Here is a 13,217-nt window from a genome sequence, read left to right on the forward strand (position 1 = left end):
CAGAAAACTCCTATTCACCCCTCAACTCCCGTTTCAAATACCACCTCCCACCCCAGGCAGTTCCTGACATCTCCCCAGGTAGAGTTAAGCCCTCTCCCCTCTGCAGCCTGGACATTCTTTTTTTTTTTTTTTTTTTGGTCTTTTCTAGGGCTGCTTCCCCAGCATGTGGAGGTTCCCAGGCTAGGGTCTAATCGGAGCTGTAGCCACCGCCTACCAGAGCCACAGCAACAGGATCGAGCCAGTCTGCAACCTACACCGAAGCTCACGGCAACCTTAACCCACTGAGCAAGGCCAGGGACCGAACCCACAACCTCATGGTTCCTAGTCAGATTCGTTAACCACTGTGCCACAATGGGAACTCCATAGACATTCTTCTTTTGTGTGTGTCCATTTCTTCCTTCCTTCCTTCATTGACAGGTGCTGACGCCACTCCTGCTCTGTGCTAGGCTTGGGGCAGACCCTGGGGATTCGGTGGGAACAGGACAGACGGTGACAAACTCCATTTCCATCTAGCTAAGGCAAAAGGGGCAGTGCTCAGGGAGGCAGCAACTAACTGGACTGTCGGGAGGGGCAGGGCCACAGCTGGCCCAGGGGCTAGGATGCTGCCAGCTGCCTCCCCTCCCCCAGTGCCTACCCTCTTCTTTTCCTCCTTACTTCTGCCTCTCTCTTCAGCTTTCCTCTCCTACTCAAATTGGCTTCTCTGCTTTGTGAAAACATACCTACTCTTAGATCGAGAGTCCCCACCAGAGTGGGTGTAACTGTCCCCCACCCTGTTCCAGGTTTTTCTTTTTCTTTTTTCTTTTTACGGCCACACCTGTGGCATATGGAAGTGCCTGGGCCAGGGATCAAATTGGAGCTACAACTGCCAGACTATGCCACAGCCTCAGGAATGCCAGCTCCGAGCCACAGCTGTGGCCTACAGCGCAGCTCACAGCAACACTGGATCCTTAACCCACTGAGTGAGGCCAGGGATCACACCTGTGTCCTCATAGACACTATGTCGAGTTCTTAATCCTCTGAGCCGCAATGGGAACTCCTAGTTCCAGTTTAAAACAACAACCACCACCACCACAGAGAAGGAGCTGATTGGCCAGGTTTGGGTCAGGAGCCCACTCCTCCTGAATTGGCTGAACTGAGAGAGTGAGGGCATGTGACAATGTGAAAACTCCTACAGGGCCCACCTACTTCTGTAGGGTGGAGAGAGGAGCTGGCCCCCCAAAGAAAGTAGGGATCTTTTTCCAGAAGAACAGTGAGGGAGGATGGGTCAAGCCAGGGGGCTCTCATCAGGCAAAGGGCCCATGTTGTTGAGTAAGGAATCCTGGCACCAACAGCCTGGGGGCTACAATCCAGAGGGGTCCTGCTGTCCTGGACCCCTTGGGCATCAAGTGGAGGGTGGGCTTCTTTTCAGAAGAATGCTTTGAGGTGCACATGGGATTACTAAGAATGCAATTACCTTGGTTCTACCACAGCCCTCCTGAGAACGCTGAACTCTGCAGGAGTGTGAAAACGCAACTTAATTTGAAATTTGCTGCAGAATCCCCTGGAGGAAAGAGGTGGGAACCCTGGCCTTTCCCTGGAGGGTGGAAGCTGTCAGACTTGCCTGGGGTCTGGGACAGCCCGGCTGAAGCCGGCAGCCAAGGAAATCCTTGGCGGGAGGGGGTGGGTGAGCAGGTGCAAGGCCAAGGCTGCAGGAGGCGGGGCTCACCTGAAAGAGGTGTCTGGGAGAGCTTCAGGTGGCGCAGGCAGTTGACAGGGGACTGGAGAAACAGGCTTGACGGGAACCCGAGCGTGAAGGCCCAGCCAAGGTGCCACGCCAGAGCCCGCCACCTGCCAGCTGGTCACCATGGCCCCTGCTGGCAGCTGGAGAGGTGCCCTTCAGCTGCAGCGCCCTTTAAAGGTCTGATGGATGCCAGGCCTCTGTGTCACCCTATGGAGTGGAAGTCCCAGGAGGGCGTGTCCAGTTGGCCACACTTTAGGCCCCATGTCCACATTCTAGTTGGTGGGGGTGCAGAATACGTGCTGCAGTCTGTGTCTGTGGTGGGAGGGGGGTCCTCCAAACAGACCTTGGGATCCCCCAAACAGATACTGGTTAACCAAAGCGCAGATGTCGGCTATAGCTGGTTCTGAGATGTGTGTGTGCATGGGCGCATTTGTGTGTATGCGTGAGTGGTGTGTGTGGTGTGTGTGTGTGTGTGTGTGTGAACTGAGGTGCTGGTCCTCCCTCCAGGCTGTTTTGTTGAGAGCCCAGCCCTGTGGGGGTGTGAGGTGACAGGTAACCCTGGGGAGAGAGGCCCCTGCCTCCCCCTGAAAGGAAATTCTGCTGGCCTGAGGCAGAGAATAGGGCCTTTCAGGAAATGAACCCAGCCTCCCCACTTCTCTGCAACCCTTTAGAAACAAGGGTGGCTGACACCACTTGGCACGAGGTAGCAAGGACCCCGGGAGGCTTAGGCTTATCCTGGGGTGAGGTCTCTCTAGAGAGGAGTCATGGGCTTCTAGCGATTGATAATGTGCTAGACCAGCCCTTATTGGGAACCTCAAACTGATGGGCCTGCATCTCCATCTCAGCATCTCTGCCCAGGCAGCTTCCAGCTCGGGGCTGGGCACTGAGACCAGTCTGCCTTGTCTTCCTCGCAGGCACCCAGCTGGGCTACATTTCCTAGCCTCCCTTGCAGTTTGGTATCGACCCTGACCTAGTGATCCGCTGAGGGATGTGGACAGATGTGGCTGAGCCACTTCCAGGCCCTACCCAAACATCTCCATAAAAATCCATAAAACCTTGCGAGCCTCCGGATCCTTCCCCCATTCAGCTGGAAGCAGAAGATTCTGAGGCTTTAGGGGAGGGTGGAGCCACACGAAGCAGGGAGGCCCATCCACCCATCATCCACCATGCTCTCTGCCACACAAGCTAGAAGGACAGCTCCGTGGCACCCCCGAGACTGGGGGGCTGGCTCCGGCAGCAGCTGGGGCTCCCTGACATGCTCAGAAAATGGTGCTAAACCAAGCAGTCCCATGATCCTGGACAGAGCACTGCCCTGCCCTGGGCCTCCGATTCCTCCACTGAGCCTGGACCAGGGAACCTCCAGGGAGGAGCAAGCGTGCACGCACATGCACACACACACACACACACACACACACACACACACACACACACACACACACACACACACACACACACACACACACACCACACACACACACACCCTCCTGCTCTGGGGACTGTTTCCCTGAGACCAGGCCTGGGAATGGCTTCTGGATACTATTTGTCTCCAGCACCCAAACGAGGACAGTGTTTCAGAACCTGGTTTCTAACAGACGTCAGGCTAACAAAAACACACGCTGTAGACCAATAAAAATGTGATGGCCAACTCCAGTGATGACATGTGGTTGTTTATATGCGTTTTTATACCTTCCTGGATCATAAAAGGAATTACATTCTCATCAGATGGTGTCCACACACAGGCAGCACCGCAGGGAGAGAGGAAGTGGCAGCCTTTGTTCTTATAACCTTGTGATCCCCGTGGGACTCAGCGGCCACCCTTGTTGGCTGTTTTCTGCGACTTCTGCGGGGCTGGTGGTGGTGGGGGGTGATGGTGGTGCAGGAGGACGGGAAAAACGGCAGATGATTGCTTCCCGGGCACCTGCGATGGCCCTTCACCCCTTTCTTGGGGAGCGTAACACCCGTGAGGCTGTAGCCTCGGGTTGGGACTTAGTCACAAAGGCCCCTGGATGCTAACCACGGCCCACACTGCTCTGCATGCTTTGCATGTGGTACGAACGTCTGTAAACCTCATGATGACCTTATTTGGGGGCTGGGGGTTGGGGGTGGGGCGTTTTACAGCTAGGGAAACTGAGCACAGAGAGGGTGTGTGTCTCAGGTCACACAACCAGTGAATAAACAAGCTGACATTGTACCGGAGCCAGCTTCAGCTCCAGATTTACCTCTCTAGGTTGGGAGAAGATTTTGATCCTTATCCTAAAAGCCACCAGAAACAGAGGACAGGAAAGTGAAAACAGACTCTACAACACTGGCTCCCTGCTGGGGGCAATTTTGCCTCCCAGGGGACTTTTGACAAGGCCTGGACATATTTGGGGTTGTCACAAGTGGGGAGGGTGTGCCACTGACACCTAGAGGGTAGAAGCCGGGGCTGCTAAGCATCTTATAACGCCCAGGACAGCAACCCCCCACCCCCCACCCCCCACAAATTAACCAGCCCCAAATGTCAATAGCAGCTAGGTTGAGACATCCTGCTTTGAAGTCAGGCAAGGCCTGTGACCTCTGCCACTTCCTAGCTGTGTGGCCCCGGGTAACTGGCTCACCCTCTCTGAACCTCGAAGTTTTTAGAACGTGGTTACTAGCATTAATGAGACCAAGCCCGACACCTAGGAAGTGCTTGATAAATGCCAGCTCGTGTTGTTTTCGTCTTATTCTTCCCTGCACTTCCTCCACCATCATTGCCCCCAGGCGCTGTCACATTTCTTGACCGAGAAACAGAACCAGGCCCTTGCCCAGTGAGCCTGGGAGTCATGAATTTATGTTCCCCTGCTCACTCCTGGATGTGCCGACGTCTTCGGCTCCCCTAATTACTTATTTAAAGGCTATCGATTCCTTGGCTGCTGCTGGGAGGCCTCTCAGAATTGCCCGTCTCGTGGAGAGCGGGAGCGCCTCGGCCTAGCAACTGGGGCCGCAGCCTGACATAACCAGGCAGGGGGTTATTTGCACCGGGGATGCTTGTGAAATATTCATGTGCTGATTTAAATACTGAGGATGTCAGAGCTGGAAAGAGCCAGAGAGATCATACAGCACGGCTTGCCCTGGTCCAGAAGGGGCTGCAACTGGGGCGGGGGGAGGACACTTGGGCTCCCTGTGTTACCTTGGGCAGGTCACTTGCCCATTCTGGGCCTTTGTTTCCTCAACTGTAATGAGAAAAAGGGGGTTGTGAGGCTGAAATGAGATGGATATATAAGTATAAACTTAGCACCTAGTAGGCCTGCAAAATTGAATTGCATTTAAAGTCAGCAACCCTGTCAGAGCCTGAATTTCCTCCTGTAGCAATTTCCTAGGCTTGTTAAAGCTCTATGGGATGACAGATGAAATCATCTTAGACCAGGCCACAGACAAAGGGATGGGTGATAAATGTTCAGTGTTTAATGAGCATGTATTAGTGCCCAGGTGCTGCGCTAAGGGCTCAATGGGCACTAGCTTGCAGAGTCTCCCAACAACTGTGAATTAGGGTTATCTGAGTCCCACTGATGTGCTGGTAAACTGACTGGTGGGGGTGGGGCCATGGAGTCCTGATTTGTAATGTTTGCTGATTTCTCTGGTGTAAATACTCCCACTCTGGCCAATTACCAGCCCAGGGTCACTGAATAGAGTTGCGATGAGATGTACAGATCCCTGGATCTCTATTTACAGATGAGGAAACTGAGGCTCAGAGAGGTTGAGTGATTTGGCCAAAGGCACACAGCATGATGGGCCAGAACTAGGACAGGCCACACATCCTTTCTCCCAGACCAGTGCTCCTCCATCAGGTACTTAGGCCAGTCTTGGGGCCACCTTGTCCTCCCCTCGTGCCCCAGAGCTCGTTCAGGAATCCAAGAGAACCACACTTCATGGCGCTCTGGCTCCAAGCCGGGCCCCCTCATGCCAAGTAATTAGAGATGACATTCTCTTACTGATTGATCCCAACAGCCTGAGCAGCAGGAATGCTGATTGCCAATTAATGGAGAAGCTTAGGAGTTCCCGTCGTGGCTCAGTGATTAATGAATCCGACTAGGAACCATGAAGTTGCGGGTTCAATCCCTGGCCTTGCTCAGTGGGTTAAGGATCTGGTATTGCCGTGAGCTGTGGTGTAGGCTGCAGACACAGCTCGGATCCTGCGTTGCTGTTGCTCTGGTGTAGGCCAGTGGCTAGAGCTCCGATTAGACCCCTAGACTGGGAACCTCCATGTGTCGAGGGAGTGGCCCTAGAAATGGCAAAAAGACAAAAAAAATAAAATAACGGAGGAGCTTAGATGGGTGAAGTGACTTGCCCGAGGCCACAGGGCTGGAACGGGGTAGAACTGGGGATCTGAACCCAGGCCTCCATTGACTCCAAAGCCCACGTGCCTTCCTCCCAGGCCCTCCCCCTGGACACCAGCCTCCAGCCTGCCTGATCCATGTGGAAACCCCACGACATTCATAGACCATTTGCTTCTAAAATTCACCCCCTCTCTGTCTCAGTGGTGTATATTTGAACCAACTAGGATTTTAAAGAAATCAATCATTGGGCCCCATATGGATCACCTGAATCAGAAACTCAAGAAGAGCAGTTCACTTGCAGTGCAGTGGATTCAGGATCTGGCGTTGTCACTGCAGTAGCTCAGGTGACTGCTATGGCGCGGGTTTGATTCCTGGCCCAGGAACTTCTGCATGCTGCCGTCATAACACTTCCCTACCCCCACCCCTACCCCCACCACCAATAAAAAAGCTTTCCAGGGAATTCCGATGTACGGCTGGCCTGGGACCGTGGCCCTGTTTCTTTGTCACTCCCTAGTGCCCCTTGGAAGACGGAATCACTAATGGGGACGCATGAGACCCTAGAAAAAGACCCCACGTGCTAACTAACACTCACATGGCCCTGACCCAGCAAGGATGTGCTGGAGTGGACAACGTCCCTTCAGCCTCTTCCTACATGAGTGAGTCCCCTTGTCACTGAACTGGCCTCCGAGAGAGACAGGCACTGGACAAGCACACAGGCAGCTTCACTTCTCCCCTGCTCAGCAGCCCATCCCACTAGTTTATTCACTTAGCACATGTTTACAGGGCCAAACGCCAGGCTGAGTGCTGGGGATGCAGCAGGGACCGAGGGGCACAGTCCTGGCCCTGAAGGAACCTATGCACTGGTGCATGCAACCAGAGAAACTTGCATCACAACTCCTGGGAATTTTCTGGCTTTGTTCAGAAAAATGAATTCTACTGCAGGAGGCAAATGGGCACTGTTAATGTCTTACTTCTGAAAAGGAAGGATAGGAAGAGAAGAAGGTTGAGCAGTAGGGAGAGAGCCTGGGTTGAGCTCAGGGGCAGGGTGGCTGGAGCTGGGCAGGGGTTCCAGGAGCCTCCATTCAACTGGCCTGCATGGCTGCAGGGCAGACCCTCCTTCATCTATGAAATCTAGAGCGAGGGGTGCATTGCTCATGCATGGTTTGTGTGAGGGGCTCAGAGAGGAGCTGGGTTTCACTTTGAGGTCACAACCATGCAGCCCAAGGACTAGAAGGAGAAAGAGCTGGGAAAAAAGGGTTTCTCTGCAGAAAGCCCCTGAATGGGAGCCTCCGGCTGGATCCAGAGGGCCCAGCTGCCCTCGGGGTAACTTGGGAAGGCAGGCTTTTACCAAGTAATTGCAAGTGTGAGGAGGCATGGGAAGGACAGCTGTGTGGCGTTACAGAGCACAGAATAATTTGGAGAGGGACATCAGAGTCCCTGTGGATTGAGCAGGTCTCATGTCCTGGATTTTTGCGCACTGCATGCCACACACGTCTCTGAATCCTCACCAATTTTTTATGAGGTAGCAACTATCACTATAGACGAGGAAATGGAGGCTCAGAGAGGTGCCGTGACATCCCTAAGGACACACAGCTGCTCTGCTGCAGGGCCAGGATTTGAACTGAAATTTGATTTGAAAACCCATGCCCATCACCCTAGCCTGTAGAAGCTGTCTCCCCTTCTTCTTCTCTTGTATGAGAAGGCCTGCAGATAAAAGAAGGGACAAAACCGCATCACACCAGGCCACCAGGGGACCACGCACAAAGGGGAGTATTAGCCAGCATTCCCGCCGAGGTCCTCTGGCTTGGAGAAGTGGGAGGGCTTGCCCAAGGTCACGGATGGAAAAGTGGCTGGGATGGGAACCCAGGAACTTCACAGCCCAGGCCTTGGCTCTGCAAAGCAGGCTGGAAGGAAGCAGCTTGAACCCCTCCCCAGCCCTTGAAGCCCCGCTGCTCTGCCAGCAATGGGGCAACAGGCCCTCCAGCCCAGGCCCACAGCTGGGCCTCCGAGCAAGGTCACAGGCAGCCCCGGAGCCCCCCCACCTCCCCAGTCACCCATGGGGACATCTTTAAAGGGTACACTCGCCTCGCTGGCTCTGTGGTAGAAAAAGGAAAAAGACAAAGCATGAAGGCAAGGAAGATGAGGCCAATTCCTGCAGAACTCACCCCGTTTGGCTGAGTCAGCAACGCACGGAGGCCTCCCTGGCCTCTGAACAGAATGGCAGGAATCTGCAGATATGCTGGAATTTCTCTGCACCGGCTGGCATGGGCGGTGACGGCCCAGAGGGCGACGGCTGCCGTTTTTATCCTCTGGCTCTGCTTGCTCTCCCTACCCACTCCCACCCTGCTTCTTGCCCATGTCTTTGAAAGGCCACTGTCTCGGACTTCACAGCACTCAACAGTCTAGAAAGCCCTTACAAAGAGCTCCACGGCCTCTAAAGTGCTTTATGATTCTGAAGTGCTTTTCGGATTATAAAAAGCTAATCCACAATAGCCTCCTTAATGCGGTAACATTTACAAAACGCTTTGCAAGTCACAACGTGTTTTACAGTTTTGCACTGTCCTTTGCAGCCCAGAAATGCTTGCCTCTCCTGAGAGACTTTTATGGTTTGCAAACCCTGGTCACCCCTGGCCTCATTGGAACTGCAGAAAAACCCCACGGCGAAGGTTAACAACAGAATCTATCCCGCGTGTGGCTCTTAGCACGCGCCCGGCCCTTGTCTGAGCGCTTTATGTATGTTAAGGCCTTTCATTGGCTCGGCAGCCCTGTGAGGCTGGTATTCTTATCAGAGGAGCCGTGAGGTCTGGCCCAAGATCACAAGGCTGTTAAGTAGCAGAGCCTGGATTTGAGGCACTGATGTTTCATGAGATGAAGGCAGGTTTTGCGCCCATTTTTCAGATGAGAGAAACAAAGGCCCAGCTCTGCGCTGCTCACTGTGTCTCGACACATGTCTTGTCTTCCCTTTTCCTTCCCTGCAGAATCAAGGGGATAAGCCTGCCTGGGTCTCTTCTCAGGTCTGAAGAGATGTGAGTCACAGCAGCCACAGTGGCAGCTGGGGGGTGGTTCACGCCTGAGCGCCCACCTTGACCTTGCTCCCTATGTGGCCACTGTGTGGCAGGAGCTCTGCCTTGGTTTCCCCCTCTAGGGCTCAGCTCTGCTCTGCACAGATGGTCACCTGGAGGCCTGTCTTGAGATGGCCTTTCTCACACACAGGAGGAGGGAGGTCAGGGTGAGGGCATGGAGGGAGCAGGGACCTTCTCTGCCTGACTCAGGGAAGGCCTGGCTCAGGGAAGGGAGTTGCAAAGGGGCAAGTGGGCTCCCCTTGAGAAACTCTATGGAGAGCCTGGGGGGGGAAAAAAATCGCACAGTCCAACCCATTGCTTGGATGCAGAAACTGAGGCTCGAGAGGTGAGGGACCCACTTAAGGTCACCTTGAGCACTAGACACGGAGGTGGGACTGGAACTTATTTCTAGATTCCTCCATGGCCCCTGAGGGAAATTGGCTTTTGATCTAACAAGGCCTCAGACATTGATTCATTCATTCATTCAGCCAGTCAGTCAGACAGTCATTCAACAAACATTCCCTGAGTCTCCATTACATGCCAGACCTCACAGATAACAAAGGTGAGTACAGTCATGGTCCGGACTCTTGTGGAGTTTACAGTCTAGAGCTGAGCTGTTCGATGCAATAGCCACACGTAGCTATTAAGCACTTAAATGCAGCTCGTCCAAACCTTAAGTGTAAAGGACATGCTGGATGTTGAAACTTAGTGTGGAAAAAAAGTTTAAAAAAAACCCTCGGTAATGAGTACATGTAAAAGTGGTTTTTGGAGTAGAATGGGTTAAATAAAACATTTAAATTGACTTCAGCTGCTGCTTTTTTTAAGCAGCTACTAGAAAATTAAAATTAAAAATTACATAAGACGCTCATATTACCCATACTGGGCAGCACTGGTCTACGGGGAAAGTCTGAACGTGAACAAACCACCCCATGGCAGCGTTACCTCTGTGCTCACCCTGGCGAGAGGTGCAAACAGGCTCAGACGGCTTGTGGAAAGCTGATCCGGGACACGGTGAGGGTCCAGGGCCGGGGCAGACTCACTTCCCGTCCTTCTCAGCTGGTCCCCAGTACCCCTTGCGGCGGCCCCAGGACTCCCTTACATGGTCTTCCTCCTTCATCTGCTTTCCTTTTCCTCCCAGAGCCTGAGGCTGGCGCCCCTTCTGGTCCCATTTCCTGCCACCACCTCCAGACTCTCCAGCAGCTCAAGGCCAGTTCTCACTGCGTTGTCATCACCCCAAGACCTCCTGCTCATCAGAGAGGGGCATCTACACGACAGGAACCTACTTCCCCTGCCACAGGCCCTCCTGGCTGCTCAGTCCGTGGGGGCCACACCGCCTGCACCGGGTCCTGGCCCTGCCCTCACCAGCTGTGGCCCATTTGACCCTGCCCTCATCAGCTGTGGCAAGTCTCCCATAATGACCCACGTGATTACAGTGGAGCGCGAGGCCCTGCAGGGAAAGCCCAGGGGGATCTGAGCAGGGGAGGGGGTCAGGAGGAGGTGGCACTTGAGCTGAGGCCCTGCTGCAGGTAGATGAAACTACAGGGAACAGTAGGTGCAGAGGCTAGAGCACCGGCCCTGAAGAGACCCTGAGGGCAGGTCAGCGTGGCCTGGCTGTGGCTCAGAAACCCAGGGCAGTGGCAGGAGGTGGGCTCTGGGAATGGGCGGAGCTGGATCACAGGGGCCTTGATGGCCTTAAATTTGGTCTTTATCTGGAGGGTACTGGGGAGCCATGGAAGGTGTGTAAGCAGGGGAGTTCCTGGAAGCCTGAAGCTTTCTCTGGCCCTGGGCAGGGATGGAGGGAGGTGGAGCCTGCAGCCGCCGTCTCTTCTTTGGAGAGTTGGGCCTTCGAAGGACTTACTGGAATCCCAGCTCTGCTGCCTCCCAAAGTCCACTGCTGTGTGACTTTGGCCAGATGACCTACCTTTCTGTGCTTCGGTTTTCTAATCTGTGAACAGGGGTGACAGTGCTGATTCTCTGGGTTTTAAGACTCAGAGACGTGCGCTTATAAAGCGCTTGGCACAAAGAAGGTCCACACATGGCTGTCCCCTTTCCCGTCCCCTTCCTTGAGTTCCCACCCCACCTGTCAAACACCGTGCTCCCCCCGAGCTCAGGCAGCAGGAAGCAGGATCGGAGGCATGTTTCCAAACCCGTCAGGGTATTTATAGCTGTGTTCTGTCAGCTCGTTGTTGTTTTTCGGTTGCATATATATTTTTACATTCTCCTCCGTCACACATGGTTTCTCAGTGTGGTTGAGAAGCGGTGGGGGTGGATGGACGCAGAGGGTGGCAGGTGGAGGAGGTGGAGACAGATGGCCCAGACAAGCCCCAGGCACCTGAGGACCCAGCCTGGGTCATTTCTCTCCAGCTCAGAAACCATCAATGGCTCCTCAGCACCCTGGGCACAGAGTCCAGCCCCCTCCCTGTGGAGGAGGCCCTGGGGCCCCCACTGCATTCCTCTCCCTTGCCCTCTTCTCTCCTCTCATCTGAGCCACTGGACATGCACAGCGCAAAGGCACGCTGGGCCTAGCTGTCATTCACCAGCTGTGCCACCTGGAGAAGTCCAGGTCCATTTTTTTTTTTTTTTTGTCCTTTTAGGGCTGCACCCGAGGCATATGGAGGTTCCCAGGCTAGGGGTCTAATCAGAGCTATAGCTGCCAGCCTACATCACAGCCACAACAATGCCAGATCCGAGCCACATCTGCGGCCTACACCACAGCTCACGGCAACGCTGGATCCTTAACTCATTGAGCGAGGTCAGGGATCGAACCCACAACCTCACGGCTCCTAATTGGATTCATTTCTGCTGCACCATGGCAGGAACTCTTCTTGGGCCCTTTCTGGGGCAAAGTTGCCTGTCCTGTGAAATGGGAGCAGTACTTGCAGCCCCCTGGAGCTGCTCTGAGGATTACATGCAAATGCGAGTGAACAGTAGTCATTACTGAAGGGGCTCCAGTCTCGCCTCTGGGCCTTTGCACTGACTGTCCCCGCCCCCACGGCCCAAAGGAAGTCTCTCCGCCCCCCAAGCACCACACTGGGTTGAGAAGTCCTTCAGCCCCCTCTGCCTCTTCAAGGAGCCCTCCTGGCTCCCCCGCAGGGCAGCCCAGCCTTTCTAGGACAGGAGCTCTTTGCCCCAATACTCTTTCTCCTCTAGAGGCAGTTTACACACTCTTTGTTTGAAAACACTCCGCACCCACCCTCCCAGTACAAAGCCTGCCCGCTGTCCAGTCTGATCCTTACACCAGCCCCCTGGGGCGTGGGCCCCGTGTCCCCATTCTGCGGGAACTGGATTCAGGAAAGAAAGTGAGTCATCTAAGACCTCCTCCAAGCAGGACTCCAACTCAAGGCCTCAGGGTCACTGCCATGAGCAGTTGTGGGCATCTCTAATGGCCCTGCACCAGGCAGGTGCCCTCAGAATAAAGGTCGGTCCAAACAGCCCTTCGGGACTCTTCTCCCCTCTTGGAGCCCCACCCAGGCTCATGGCTCTGCTTCTGAGCTTCCTCCCCCAGCCCCCCAGCCCGGGACCCCTCCTGCCAAGCCCCACTCCAGCCCTGGCTGACTGAAGCGGGCAGGGCAGGGGTGCCTGAGGGCAAAGCTGCCGGGCAATGAACAGCCTGGAAAGAACTCAAGCCTCCTTGAGAGGAGGGGCAAGGGGCCTTTTCCTGGAAGCTGGAGGTGGAACAGTGGCCACGGCCTCCACCTCGGCTCCAATTCGCAAGACCGACCCTTCCCTTTGCTGCCTCCATCCTTCCTTCAAAGCCTCACCTTTTCTCCCCTTCATTCACGTAGCGTAACTCACGCTCACTTATCCATCAATTAGTTTGTAATTTATGTGTTTACTTGCTGCCTGTGTTTACAGCTTCACCACGTACCAGCTGTGTCTCAGTTTCCCCATCTGTGAAACGGGGGTCATCCGAGCACCTGCCTCTCAGGCCTGTGGTGAGCTCAGAACTGAGCGTGTGGTGGCACTTCGCAAGGGTCTGCTCTTAGGAAGATTATTCATTCACAGTATTTTCTGAGCACCAATCCCACGCCTCGTGTCAGCAGTGACAGCGTAAAGTAAAGAAGCTCTGTTGCGGGGAGAGACAGGTGAGACCATAGGAGATGCCAGCCTGGGCCCTGCCCTCCTGTGACTGGACTT

At 54.5% G+C, this 13,217-nt stretch overlaps 1 long non-coding RNA gene across 7 annotated transcripts in view; it reads right to left on the reverse strand.

The window, feature by feature from the left end:
• The window catches only part of LOC102165127, a 35,327-nt gene that overhangs the window by 10,782 nt on the left and 11,328 nt on the right, over positions 1–13,217 (reverse strand). Inside the window, exon 1 of one of the 7 annotated variants that reach the window (XR_301479.3) lies at positions 10,023–11,681. The exons of the other annotated variants lie outside the window; for them this stretch is intronic. This is a non-coding gene — a long non-coding RNA (uncharacterized LOC102165127). Of the gene's footprint in view, positions 1–10,022; positions 11,682–13,217 lie in introns of those variants that run through there. 7 annotated transcript variants of the gene reach the window in all.

Source organism: Sus scrofa, chromosome 1 (genome assembly GCF_000003025.6).
Source record: "Sus scrofa isolate TJ Tabasco breed Duroc chromosome 1, Sscrofa11.1, whole genome shotgun sequence".
NCBI classification, from domain to species: domain Eukaryota; kingdom Metazoa; phylum Chordata; class Mammalia; order Artiodactyla; family Suidae; genus Sus; species Sus scrofa.